This window comes from Vulpes lagopus, chromosome 10 (assembly GCF_018345385.1).
Source record: "Vulpes lagopus strain Blue_001 chromosome 10, ASM1834538v1, whole genome shotgun sequence".
Taxonomy (NCBI): domain Eukaryota; kingdom Metazoa; phylum Chordata; class Mammalia; order Carnivora; family Canidae; genus Vulpes; species Vulpes lagopus.
The window spans coordinates 107,770,252-107,783,754 of NC_054833.1; the positions used below are offsets into that span (position 1 = coordinate 107,770,252).

The window sequence follows — 13,503 nt, forward strand, 5'->3', positions numbered from 1 at the left end:
ACACTGAGTGCATAGAATCAATTAATCAATAAGCACTCACAAAGCCCTGAAGATCCGAGTGGCTAGCTAAAGTCTAGAAACTTTGAGACCTATATGGCCAAAAGAGACTTAAAGAAAATAATAATAGTAACAATAACAGTGACAAAATAATAATAATCTGTTCTCAAAGCCATTCTTCATCCTTCCCCTGAGGGGCATGGGTGACCTGCAGATGAGGTTTCCACAGCTCACTTGAGAGAGGACTTCCTGCTGGGGTCAGCCAGTAAGTAGGAAGCACTAGTAGGAGACTGGAGGGTGGGACAACCAGCCAGGGTGTTCATTCTCCTGCAGCAGTGTCTTGGCAATGGCTGTGTCTTGTCTATAGCTCCAGCTGCGGGTCCATTCTGTGGATCCAGAATCTGGGCTCCAGTAACACCACCTTTTCCCTCGTTTCCTGCTAGGTAGTGGATGACATCTTTCTGCCTAATCTATAGGTTGCATCCCTGTCCCCTATTTGACTTCTCAGCCTCTCCATCATGTCTGCATTCGGTTCCCTCTGCTTTAAAGACTCACGGTGGTTTTGCCTTCTCGATTGGATGGAAGAGTTAAAACTTCCATGGTACCCAGTATGGGCCAGTGTTCTCAGCTCATTATAGAAATTAACTTACTCAAATCCACCATCTGAGGATCACATTTGACAGATTACATTTTACATTTACGTTTTACAAAACTGAGGCACAGAGAGTTTGACCTACCCTAAGTAACATCCCAAATCTGGATGCATATCAAAAATTGCCCAGAAAGCTAATTAAAAATAGAGAAGGTGATGGATGCCATCCTAGCTCTACTGAATCATATTCGCCGGTCGACAGGGCCCAGGAATCTGGATATTTAAAAGCTTCCCAGGTGATTTTGAAGCAGCAAACCCAGCACTCCTCCGTGAACTGGTAGTCAGGAAACCGTGACCTTGTTTTGGTGATGAGGACACCTAGATCCAGAACAGGAAAGTGACCTGCCCACGGTTGCACAGCAAGCTCCATGGCAGACAAAAACACCGCCGAGGACAGCACCTCTGCTCTCTGCTCCTTCAAGGTCATGTGGCTGGTTCTAATGTTTGGACTTGTTTTCCCTAGGAGCCATCTGAAGCCACTTATGATTAGGAATGTTTTAGAAAACTCAGTGTATGAACAGACATACTGGATTGCTGGATTGCTGAGCAGCTGATCAGAATTTGGAAAAGAAAAAAAAGGCAGTTTAATCCACTTAATCTCTTATCATCAGTCCTTTCTGAATAATTTTGAAGAGTTCATGAATCCTTCCTCCATTCTACCTTCCCCATTCTGACCAAGACTGTGGTTAGACCAAGAATCTATACTTTTTAACAGGGGTCTAAGGTTATCTGACAATTTGGAAACTATGATCAAAATCCAAAAATCCCAGAATCTAAATGGACCTCTAAAAAACCAACCCCATAAGGGCTCAATTTTTGTCTCCGCCCTGCACTCTATTGATATACTCCCAGCACCAAGAGTGGCTGGCACTCAGGAGCTACTTAATAAATATTTATTGAATGACATAATAGTAATACTTTTTCTTGCATTTTGAAAACATTTTTTTGTACAGTTATTCCCTGATCCCTGCAATGGACAGAATAGATATCAGCATCCTCATTTTACAGAAGATGAAACTGAGGGGCACCTGGGTGGCTCAGTGGTGGAAAGTCTGCCTTTGGCTCAGGTTGTGATCCTTGGGTCCTGGGATTGAGTCCCGCACTGAGCTCCCCACAGGGAGCCTGCTTCTCCCTCTGCCTGTGTCTCTGCCTCTCTCTTTGTGTCTCTCATGAATAAATAAACAAAATCTAAAAGGAAGAAGAAGAAGAAGAAGAAGAAGAAGAAGAAGAAGAAGAAGAAGAAGAAGAAGAAGAGGAGGAGGAGGAGGAGGAGGAGGAGGAGGAGGAGGAGGAGGAGGAGGAAAAGAAGAAACTGAGTTCGGAGAGACTGGGTGACTTACCAGGTCACACAGCTAATGAGAAGTGTTAGAGCTCGCTCCTTGAAATTCTCCCTCCCAGCTCATGGCAATGAGGAGGAACACAAGTAGGAGGATGCAAATATGAATGGAGGATAAACTATCAGACTTCAGCTCAAGTAACTTGATACGGGTAAGAAATTCTAGCATTCACTGAAGGAAGCTCAAAAATTCCAGAGGATACACAAATCTATCTCTGGACTCTGAACTTTACCTACTCATTAGTTCAAGCATCCCTTACTTGCCTGCTTCATTGGGGGTAGTAACTCACCCTTATTCCATATCATTAACTGCTGAATGCTTTGTTGTTGTTTTTTTTAAAGATTTTATTTATTTATTCATGAGAAACAGAGAGAGAGAGAGAGAGAAAGAGGCAGAGACACAGGCAGAGGGAGAAGCAGGCTCCATGCAGGGAGCCCGACGTGGGACTCGATCCCGGGTCTCCAGGATCACACCCTGGGCTGCAGGCGGCACTAAACCGCTGAGCCACCAGGGCTGCCCCTGCTTTGTGCACCGTATTCTATCATCTCTCTCCTGGATGACTGCAATAGCCTTCCGTAGTCTCCCTCCAACGTGTTTCCTGCACTACTGTCAGACTGATCATTTAAAACTGCCAAGTCTTGGGGGCACCTGCGTGGCTCAGTCAGTTAAGCATCTGACACTTGATTTCAGCTCAGGTCATGATCTCAGGATAGTGAGATTGAGCCCTTCATCAGGCTCTGTGCTCATCAGGGAGTCTGCTTCCTCCTTCTCCCTCTCCCTCTTCTTCGGCATCTCCCTCAACCTCTAAAATAATCTTTTTTAAACTTAAATTAATTAACATATAATATATTATTGGTTTCAGAGGTAGAAGGCAGTGATTCATCGGTCTTATCTAACACTAGTGCTAAAAAAAAAAAAAAAAACACATAGTGCTCATTACATCACCTGGTTACCCCCACCCCTCCAGCGACCCTCAGTTTGCATCCTATGGTTAAGAGTCTCTTATGGTTTGTTTCCCTCTCTGATTTAATCTTGTTTTATTTTTTTTCCTTTTTCCCCTGTGATACTCTGTTTTGTTTCTTAAATTCCACATATGAGTGAAATCATATGATAATTGTCTTTCTCTGATTGACTTATTTCCCTTAGCTAATATCCTCTAGTTCCATCCCCGTCATTGCAAATGGCAAGATTGCATTTTTGATGGCTGAGTAGCATTCCACTGTGTGTGTGTGTGTGTGTGTGTGTGTGTACCAGATCTTATTTATCCATTCATCTGTTGGTGGACATCTGGGCTCTTTCCATAGTTTAGCTATTGTGGACATTGCTGCTATAAACATTGGGGTGCTGGTGCCCCTTCAGATCACAGATCATTTGTATCTTGGGGTAAATCCCTGGTAGTGCAATTGCTGGGTGATAGGGTTCTTCAATTTTTTTAAAAGATTTTATTTGTTTGTTTGTTTGTTTATTTATGAGAGAGGCAGAGACACAGGCAGAGGGAGAAGCAGGCTTCTTGCAGGGAGCCTGATGCAGGACTTGATCCCCAGACCAGGATCATGCCCTGAGCCGAAGGCAAATGCCCAACCGCTGAGCCACCCAGGCATCCCCGGTTCCTCAAAAAATTAAGTAACTGTTTTTTTTTGCAGCCTGCATTCCACCAACAATGTAAGAGTGTTCCCCTTTCTCCGCATCCCAGCCAACATCTCATTTCCTGAGTGGTTAATTTAAATAAATAAATCTTTAAAGAAAAAAAAAACCCTTGCCATGTCTGATCACTTTGTTTCTCTGATTAAGATCCCCAAAGGCCTCCCCACTGTGCTCTGTCAAGATTCCACCCAGTCTAATCACCTCTTACCTCTCCATTATATTCAAGAAATATTGAGGGCCAACCACATGTCAGATGCTATTTTGGGCATTGGGCATGCAGCAGTAAATCGAATAAACAAGGTCCTTACTTTCATGGAGTTTATAATTTAAAAAAGTAGATAAGTAAACAAACAAGATAATTACAGACTATTAAAGGTGCTAAAATGGAAATAAAGTAACAAGATAGTCTCTGGGGAAGCCCATTTTTTTTTTTTATAATTTTTTTTTAAAGATTTTATTTATTTATTCATGATAGTCACAGAGAGAGAGAGAGAGAGGCAGAGACAGGCAGAGGGAGAAACAGGCTCCATGCACCGGGAGCCCGACGTGGGATTCGATCCCGGGTCTCCAGGATCGCGCCCCGGGCCAAAGGCAGGCGCCAAACCGCTGCGCCACCCAGGGATCCCGGGAAGCCCATTTTTGATAGAATGGTCAGATGTTCTGAGGAAGCAACACTGAAGCTATGTCCTAAAGGTTGAAAAGGAGCCAATCATGGAAAAGTGGGGAGAAAGTATTTCAGGCAGAAGGAACAGCATGTACAAAGGTCCTGAGGTAAGTAACTTCTAGACACCAAAAACAAAAAAGTCAATGTGGCTGAAGCAGAACGAGTCAGTGAGAGAGAAATGAGGTAAGATTAGAGAAATAGGTGAGAGCCAGATCATATAGGGCTCTGCAGTCATAGAAAGTGGTCCTTTATTCCAGAAAAAAAAGAAAGCTACTAAAGAATTTTAAGCAGAGGAGGAACATAGACTGATTTATATTTTGTAATAATCCTTCTGGCTGCTGTGTGAATGAACCGTGGGCAGGAGGAATAAAAGTAAGGGACAAGAGAGGAGGCTGGTGCTGGGTCCAGAAAAGAGATGATGAGCTTGCCTAGGACCATAGGGGAAGATGGAGTAGAGTGGTCAGATTCTTGATAGAGCTTTGGGGTGAAGCCGACAAGACTTGATGATAGATTGATTTTGAGGATGAAGGAAAGGAGGAGATGCTGCTACTTATGGAAATAGAATCAGGTGCAGGAGGAATCAAGAGTTCCATCTGGATTGTGAAGTTGGAGCTAGCCAGACACAGATACACATTGGATTAGCCCTGATGTGCTCTGGTATTTGAAGACTGGGCAGAGGAGGAGGGACTAAGAAAGGTGAAAGGAAAACCAGACGATTGAAGTCCAAAAATGAAAGAGTTTCAGAAAAGACGAAATCATCAGCTGGGTCAAGGCTGCTGGGAGGCCATGAACAATGTGGTCAGAGAGATGTCCATTGAATTTGGCTGCTTGAGGTCTTTGGGAGCAAAGTTTCACTGGAAAATCAACCCAGAAACTAGATTAGATTAGACAGAAGAGTAAATAGAGGTGAGGAAGCATGGATAGACAATTCTTTACAAGTTTTTCTTCATCAAGGGTGTAGCTACAGATGTGTGTGGAGTCATGTGAGGGTTTATTTTATTTCTAGATAGAATTTACTAGAACAGTGTCCTCCAAACTTTAGTCATTGAAGAATCATCTTTATTTCTGCCCCATCCTTACACCACGGGTGCTCTACATTTAAAATTAGTCTTAAAATTAATTCACTTTCAGGGTTGCCTGGATAGCTCAGCTGGTTAAGCAGCCGACTTCTTATTTCAGCTCAGGTCATGATCTTGGGGTCCTGAGATTGAGCCCCGAGTTGGGCTTCCCATTCAGCACAGATCTGCTTGAGATTCTCTCTCTTGCCCCAACTCCTGTCCCGGACATCACTAAATAAATAAATAAATAAATATAAAAAATCAACTCACTTCTATTTTTTTCCTTTTTTAAAAGATTTTATTTATTTATTCATGAGAGACACAGGGAGAGAGGCAGACACACAGGCAGAGGGAGAAGCAGGCTCTATGCAAGGACCCCGACGTGGGACTCGATTCCAAGTCTCCAGGATCACACCCTGGGCCGAAGGCAGGTGCCAAACCGCTGAGCCACCGGGGCTGCCCTCACTTTTAATTTAAATTTGCTTGAAGCATTTATTCTAAAAAAGCAATATTACAACATCACATGAGAAACCAATACACACTTGCCATAAATAAAAAATCAGTTCAAAGAGAATTAAACAATATGAGGGTGACTGGCTCAGTCAGTGGAGCATGCAGCTCTTAATCTTGGGGTTGTGAGTTCGAACCCCACATTCCGTGTAGAATTTACTTCATAAAAAAAAGAAGAAAATGAAAAACATGTCATATATCCATTTCAGCTGGGTATTATTGCTCGCTGGAGGCTGAGCCTAGGACCGATTCTGTTTAAAAAGGGAAATCAGTAAGTGTTAGACATTGAAGACATATCAACATCAAAGTGAGATTTTCTCCTTGGAGGACTGAAAGAGAATTCCAGGGAATTTTTTTTTTTTTGGTCTATGTAATTTATTTATTTTTTAAGATTTTATTTATTCTCTCTAAGAGAGAGGCAGAGACATAGGCAGAGGGAGAAGCAGGCTCCATGCAGGGAGCCCGACGTGGGACTCGATCCCGGGACTCCAGGATCATGCCCTGGGCCGAAGGCAGATGCTCAACCACCGAGCAACCCAGGAGTCCAGGTCTATGTGATTTAAAACCACCTAATACCAGGACTATACTCTGAGAAATACTTCTTAGAACATTTCTTTTTTTTAAATTGAGAAATAGATTGTATTATATCAAAAAAATTGAGAAATAAATTTTTTTAAAAAGATTTTATTTATTCATGAGAGACACACAGAGAGAGGCAGAGACACAGGCAGAGGGAGAAGCAGGCTCCATGCAGGGAGCCCGATGTGGGACTCCATCCCGGGACTCCAGGATCACACCCTGGGAGTCCAGTGTCAGCCTTTAAACATAACAAAGGGTGTGTGTCCTCATGGAATTAACAGTTTGCTGCTCATGATATCCCTGGTCCTAGCACAGTGCTAGTACATGATAGGTATTCTGTCTCTTCTTTTTTGGTTTATTTATATGTGGGTGTTTTTTTTTTTTTAAGTTTTCTACACAGAGCATGTGTTATTTGTGAGTTAAAAACCCGTCTTATCCGGGGCTCCTGGCTGGCTGAGTTGGTAGAGCATGCGACACTTGATCCCAGGCTTGTGAGTTTGAGTCCCACATTGGCTATAGAGATTACTTAAAAATAAAATCTTAAAAAAACAAAAGCAAAAACCAGTCTTATCCAAACTCCAATTTTCCAGAGTGTCTAACCCAGAACTTATCAATGAAAATCAGAAAGAACAACTTTAGGATCTCCCTTTGGGTGTAACACCCTGGCCTGAGAAGTGAGAAGGGTCCAAACAGGAGAATCCAGGAGCAGGTCTCCTGAGTCCCAGAGCCCAGGCCCCCACCTGCTAATCTGCATTTTGTAGGTCTTTGCTCTCACATCATCATACACAATAGTTAAGGACGCCAGAACCAATTCACTAAAACAGGGACAGCAAGACAAAACATCACCAATAAGTCTTTAAAAATTTAAAGAGCCTGATAAAATCCTCCATTTGGCATCTGCCACGGAAGGATATCGCCTCTGGCATGTGCCTCTGTTGTGTTGCCTTTTCCAGACACCTTCTATACAAACACTCCTCCCCACGGTTTACCCTCAGCTGCTTTTAGGAGGGTGTCAGGGCCCTCTGCAGAGGAGTTGGGGGGTTGAGAAACCCCTTATATTCAGTCAGGTGAACCTAATGAATTGATATTCTTCAAGCACGTTGAGGACCAAAGCCTGAGATCTGAAACTCTGGCAAGAATACAGCCAGCTGTGGGCATGGGTGGGCCCAAGCTGGGGGGCCCTGGAGAGCAGTACCAGGTGCTGTGCATACCGTGCTGAGCCTGCCTGTGATGAGACAGGTGTCAGGGCTGGCTGGAGAAGGCTAGCCCCCCACGCTACATGCAGGAAGGAAGATTTGGAACCATTGTAATTAAATTAATTACAGGAATTTGAGGGACGAGGAAGATGAAAACATTCCCACCAAACCAAATTAACCAATGCTGGAGTTTCAGTGTTCGTTTTCTCCCAAAATGATGCAACCAGTGTCCTTTTTGTATAATAAGAAATAATAATATTGTGATTAAAGCAAAAATACTTGATTTCTACTTAGAAATCCATTCCCATCTTTACCTTCAAAGAGGCAAACACTCTGAGGTGGTTTATGTGCTCCTCCTTACATTTAAAAAATACTTTTACATAATCGTAATAGCCTGACAACTTGCTTTTTCTGTACAATCTTATTGTTAAGAACTGTCCAATTTGATATATATGATTTACTCCTTTTTAAAAAAAATTTATTTATTTATTCATTCAGAGAGAGCGAAGAGAGAGGCAGAGACACAGGCAGAGGGAGAAGCAGGCTCCATGCAGGAAGCCCGATGTGGGACTCAATCCCGGGTCTCCAGGATCACACCCCGGGCTGCAAGCGGCACTAAACTTCTGCGCCACTGGGGCTGCCCATGATTTACTCCTTTACCACCTCCAGCACATACATGGACCACATTTTGTTGGTGGCCAAAACTTAATAGCGTTCCTCTCTACCAGAAAGGATCTCAAGTCCACTCTGTATATCAACCCCTTGAATTCTTCACCTAGGACGAAATAAAGATAAATAAAATTTCTCATCATTAACACAACTGGTAAGTGGTAGGGTGTGGTTTGGGGCCCAATTCTAGGATGAAAGTTCAGGCTCTTACCCACTGTACCATCCAGCCTGCCTTTGGGTTGTTTCCCAAGTTTTGATCTTTCAGGCAAGTGGCCCCAGTATTGTATCAATTAGCTATTGCTGGGTAAACATAGTGGGTTAAAACAATAACAGTTGGCTATTTCTCATGATTCTGTGGGTTGACAAATGCATCTTCTGATCTTACCTGGACTCGCTCAGTAGCTGTGGTCAGCAGGCAGCTTGGCTAATTGGCCTATGATGGCCTCAATCTGGAGCTTCAGTTGGGATTTTTGGCCTTCTCTTTCCAGCTGGACTTCTTCAGAAGGTGGTGGAAATGTTCCAAGAGAGTGAGAGCAGAAGCTGTAAGTTCTTGGCAGCAGCCACTTCTGCTGCATTCTTTCTGTTCAAGAAAATCACAAGACCAGCTCTGATTCAAAGGGCGGGAAAATAGACCCCATCTTTGATGAGAGGGAATGCAAAGAATTTGTGGCCATCTTAAATCTACTAAAGTACTCATCCTTGTATACACCTCTGGTGTAAAGGAAGTGTGTGTCTCTAAAGTGGGTACCAAGAAGTAGAATTGCTGGAACTGAATTTTCCAACTTGGGTTTTTTAATTACTCAGTTTTTTTTATTGCAATATAATTCACATGCCATAAAATTCATCATCTTAAAGGGGTGAATTCAAGAGCTTTTAGGCTGTGCAACCATCATTCTTATTTAACTCCAGAACGTTTTCATTAACCCAAAAAGAACCCCCTAACTCAGTAATCAATCTCCATTTCTCTCCTCCTCAGCCCCTGGCAAACACCTGTAGATTTAACTTTTGTTTTGTTTTGTTTTTTGTTTTTAAAGATTTTATTTATTCACTCATAAGAGAGAGCGAGGCAGAGACACAGGCAGAGGGAGAAGCAGGCTCCCTGTAGGGAGCCTGATGTGGTGCTTGATCCCGGGTCTCCAGAATCAGGCCCTGGGCTGAAGGCAGCACCAAACCGCTGAGCCACCAGGGCTGCCCAGATTTAACTATTTTGAACATTTCATATAAATGGAATCATACAATACATAGTTTTTTGTATCTGGGTTTTAAACTTAGCATAATGTTTTCAAGGTTCATGCACATGGTGGCATGTATCAGTACCTCATTCCTTTTTAATGGCTGAATAATATTCCACTGTATTGATTAACCACTTTTTGTTTATCCATTCATCAGCTGACGGATATTTATGTTGTTTCTACTTTTCAGTTCCTATGAATAATACTGCTATGAACATTCACGCACAACTTTTTGTACAAACACACATTCTCAGTTCTCTGGTATATATATTTTAGAGTTGGGTCATATGGTAATTCTATGTTTAACTTTTCAAGGAAGTACCATACTAGTTTCCACAGTGGCTGAACCATTTTACTTTTCTACCAACAAATTCATGTGGTTTCTAATTTCTCCAAATCTTTGCCAACACTTGCTTCTTTCCATTTTAAAAAAGTATAGCCATTCTTCTAGTGGGTGTAAAGTGCTATTTCATCGTTGATTTTGATTTGCATTTCTCTAATGCCTAATGATGTCGAGAATTTTTTAGTGTTCTTATTGGCTATTTGCATGCCTTCCTTGGAGAAAAGTATACTGAAATCCTTTGTCCACTTTTAAAATGGGTTGTCTTCTTATTGTTGAGTTGTAAGAGTTCTTTATATATTCCAGATAGTAGACTAGTCAAATATATGATGTCCAAATATTTTTGTCCCATTCTGTGGGTTGTCTTTTCACTTTCTCAATAGCGTCCTTTAAAACACACAAGTTTTGGGACTCCTGGGTGGCTCAGAGGTTCAGTGTCTGCCTTTGGCTTGGGGCGTGATCCTAGAGTTCCGGGATCAAGTCCCATATCCGGCTTCCTGCATGGAGCCTGCTTCTCCCTCTGCCTGTCTCTGCCTCTCTCTCTCTCTCTCTCTCTCTCTCTTGGTCTCTCACGAATAAATAAATAAAACCTTTAAAAAATAAAACACGTTTTTATTTTGATAAAGTCCAATATATCTACTTTTTCTTTGATTGCTCATGCTTTTAGTGTCATATCCAAGAAATCATTACCTAATCCCAGGTTATGAAAATTTACACCTATGTTTTCTTCTAAAAGTTTTATAGTTTTAGGGGTGCCTGGGCGGCTCAGTTGGTTGGGAATCTGCCTTCAGCTTAGGGCATGATCCCAGGGTCCTGGGATGGAGCCCCATGTCAGACTCCCTTCTTGGTGGGGAGCCCGCTTCTCCCTCTTCCCTGCTTGTGCTCTCTCTCTCTCTGTTTCAAATAAATAAATAAATAAAATCTTTAAAAATATGTAAGTTTTATATTTTAGCATTTATATGAAAGTCTTTTTTTTTTTTTAAAAGATTTTATTTATTCATGAGAGACACACAGAAAGAGAGGCAGAGACACAGGCAGGGAGAAGCAGGCTCTACGCAGGGAGCTCAGTGTGGGACTCGATCCCTGGACTCCGAGATCACGCCCTGAGCCAAAGGCAGACACTCAACTGCTGAACCACCCAGGTGTCCCTACATGAAGGTCTTTGACACAGTTCTCGTTAATTCTTAAATATGGTGTGAGGTATGGTGATACAATTTAATTCATTTTTAAATATGGATATCCAAAGGAATGTCCAGCATCATTCCTTTGAATATCCAATACAGTTTGCTGAAAAAAACTGTTCTTTCCCTAGTGGGTAGTCTTGGGATCACTGTTGAAAATCAATTGGCTACCATGATAATATCAAATAATAAGAATAATAGCCAGCATCCTGGCCTTGTTCCTAGTTTGGAAATAATTCTATCATTTCACCTTTATGTATGCTGTTTGATATGTGTATTATCAGAAACAAAAATTTCTCTTTAATTCGGGTTTACTAATGTTTAATCATAAATGATTATTGAATTTTATCACCTACTTTTTCCTGCAGTTATTGAGATGATCACATTTTTCTCCTTTAACCATACCATGTGGTGTATTACATTTATAGATTTTCTGTTGTTGAAATGCCTCTTCATTCCTGGGACAACCAATTGCAATTATTTTCTATTCTGAGTTCCTTTTCTAGCTCCCTGTCTTAGATTATGCTTTGGAGGGTCAATGTCATTTCCTGTTCTGGGTCCTCATCAAAAACTCCAGTTTCTTAGTTGGAATGTTCTCTTAGAGGCTTCCGGAAGCTTGGATTTACTCATTAGTGATGTGGTGGGGGTGGCCAAGAGGCTCCAGGGCAGAGCCCAGTGCTTTGGGCTGTGTATTTGTCACAGAGGAGCCTGATGAAAGTCAGGTGCAGAGCATGTAGCAGCTTTCCAAAGTCACCTACTTTGGTCTTTAAGCAGCAGAGTCAAATTCTCTGTCCTTGTCTGTAAAGTTTATTCTGTCTCATAAACATTTTTCTGGTGAAAAGTATAACTTTTATCATTTCATGTTCTTTTTTTTTTTTTTTAAAGATTTTAATTTATTCATGAGAGACACAGAAAGAGAGAGGCAGAGACACAGGCAGAGGGAGGAGCAGGCTCCACGCAGGGAGCCCGATGTGGGACTTGATTCTGGGACCCCAGGATCATGCCCTGGGCCAAAGGCAGGCACTAAACCACTGAGCCACCCAGGCATCCCTCATTTCATGTTCTGAACACTTCCTATAAGCCAGGCACTGTGCTCCATGATTTATTATATACATTATTAAAAATGATGTTAGCTATCATTGACTGATCCTTTAGCCAGGTGTAGGCACTGTGCTAATTGTTCTACAGCAGTATTTCATTTAATCCCCTTATCCTCCCTGTGGGGTAGGTATTATCATCTTTAATTTACAGAAGATGAAACTAAGGCCAAGAGAGGCTAACTCGCCAGTGGTCGTAAGACAGATTCAAGATTCAAATTCAGGTTTGTCTCATTGCAGAGCCTATGCCCTTAGCCACTGCTATACATGCTATGCATAATTAACTTTGTCAGCCCAAGCTCCCATGACCAGTATTAAGTACCGACAGCTCCGTGTGACCAGAGCGTGACCGAGCATTGCCAAGCGTGATTGGCCGGGGTCATTTGTGGTCTGATTGGTCTCAGTGTCAGGCCGTGATACATGCTCACATGAGGTGTTCTGCAGTAACAGACCCTTAGGGAAACTGTGGTGTGCTTTTCTTTTTCAGCTTTTAGAAAATAATAGCTTTATTTGTGATGCAATTAATCTACCATAAAATTTCCCAATCTAAAGTGCACAATTTTCTGTATATTCACAGACTTGAACAACCATCACCATAATCAAATTTAGAATATGTTCATCACCCCCAAAAATACACCCAGAAGCTCTTTATCCATTAGTAGTCTTCACTTCCTTCCAAACTTCTCACCACCGGGCAACCGATCTGCAGAATATGGATTTGCCTTTTCTGGATATTTCATCTAAATGGAATCATACTTTATGTATGATCGACTTATCCATGTTGTAGCATATACCAGTACTTTCTTATTCCTTTTTCTTTTCTTTTTTTTTTTTTAAGATTTTATTTATTTATTCATGAAAGGCACACACAGAGAGAGGCAGAGACACAGAAGAGAAGCAGGCTCCATGCAGGAAGCCCAATGTGGGACTTGATCCCAGGACTCCAGGATCATGCCCTGGGCCGAAGGCAGGCGCCAAATCGCTGAGCCACCCAGGGATCCCCCCTTTATATTTTCAAGTAATATTCCATTGTATCGATATACCACATTTTGTTTTTCCATTCATCAGTTGATGGACATTTGGGCTGTTTCTACTTTTTGGCTATTGATCTCACAACCCTGAGATCATGACCTAAGCCAAAACCAAGAGCTGGTCACTTAACTGACTGTGCCACCCAGGAGCCCTGGAAGAGCTTCTTTATATAGCAAAGGCCAAGAACAGAAGCAGCATGGCTCCTTGAAGTCTGGGCTTGAAACTCCTGCTCCACTTCTCCTACATTCTGTTGGTCAAAGCAAATCACATGGCCAGCTGAGATTCAAGAGGTGGGGACAGGCTCCACAGCTTAAT

The 13,503-nt window shown here is 42.2% G+C and overlaps 1 long non-coding RNA gene across 1 annotated transcript in view; it reads right to left on the bottom strand.

Moving 5' to 3' along the window:
- Nucleotides 1-8,757: 8,757 nt before the first annotated feature.
- Nucleotides 8,758-13,503, bottom strand: part of LOC121499803 — a 48,823-nt gene continuing 44,077 nt past the window's right edge. The window contains exon 4 of the long non-coding RNA XR_005990246.1: nt 8,758-8,886. This is a non-coding gene — a long non-coding RNA (uncharacterized LOC121499803). The remainder of the gene's footprint in view (nt 8,887-13,503) is intronic.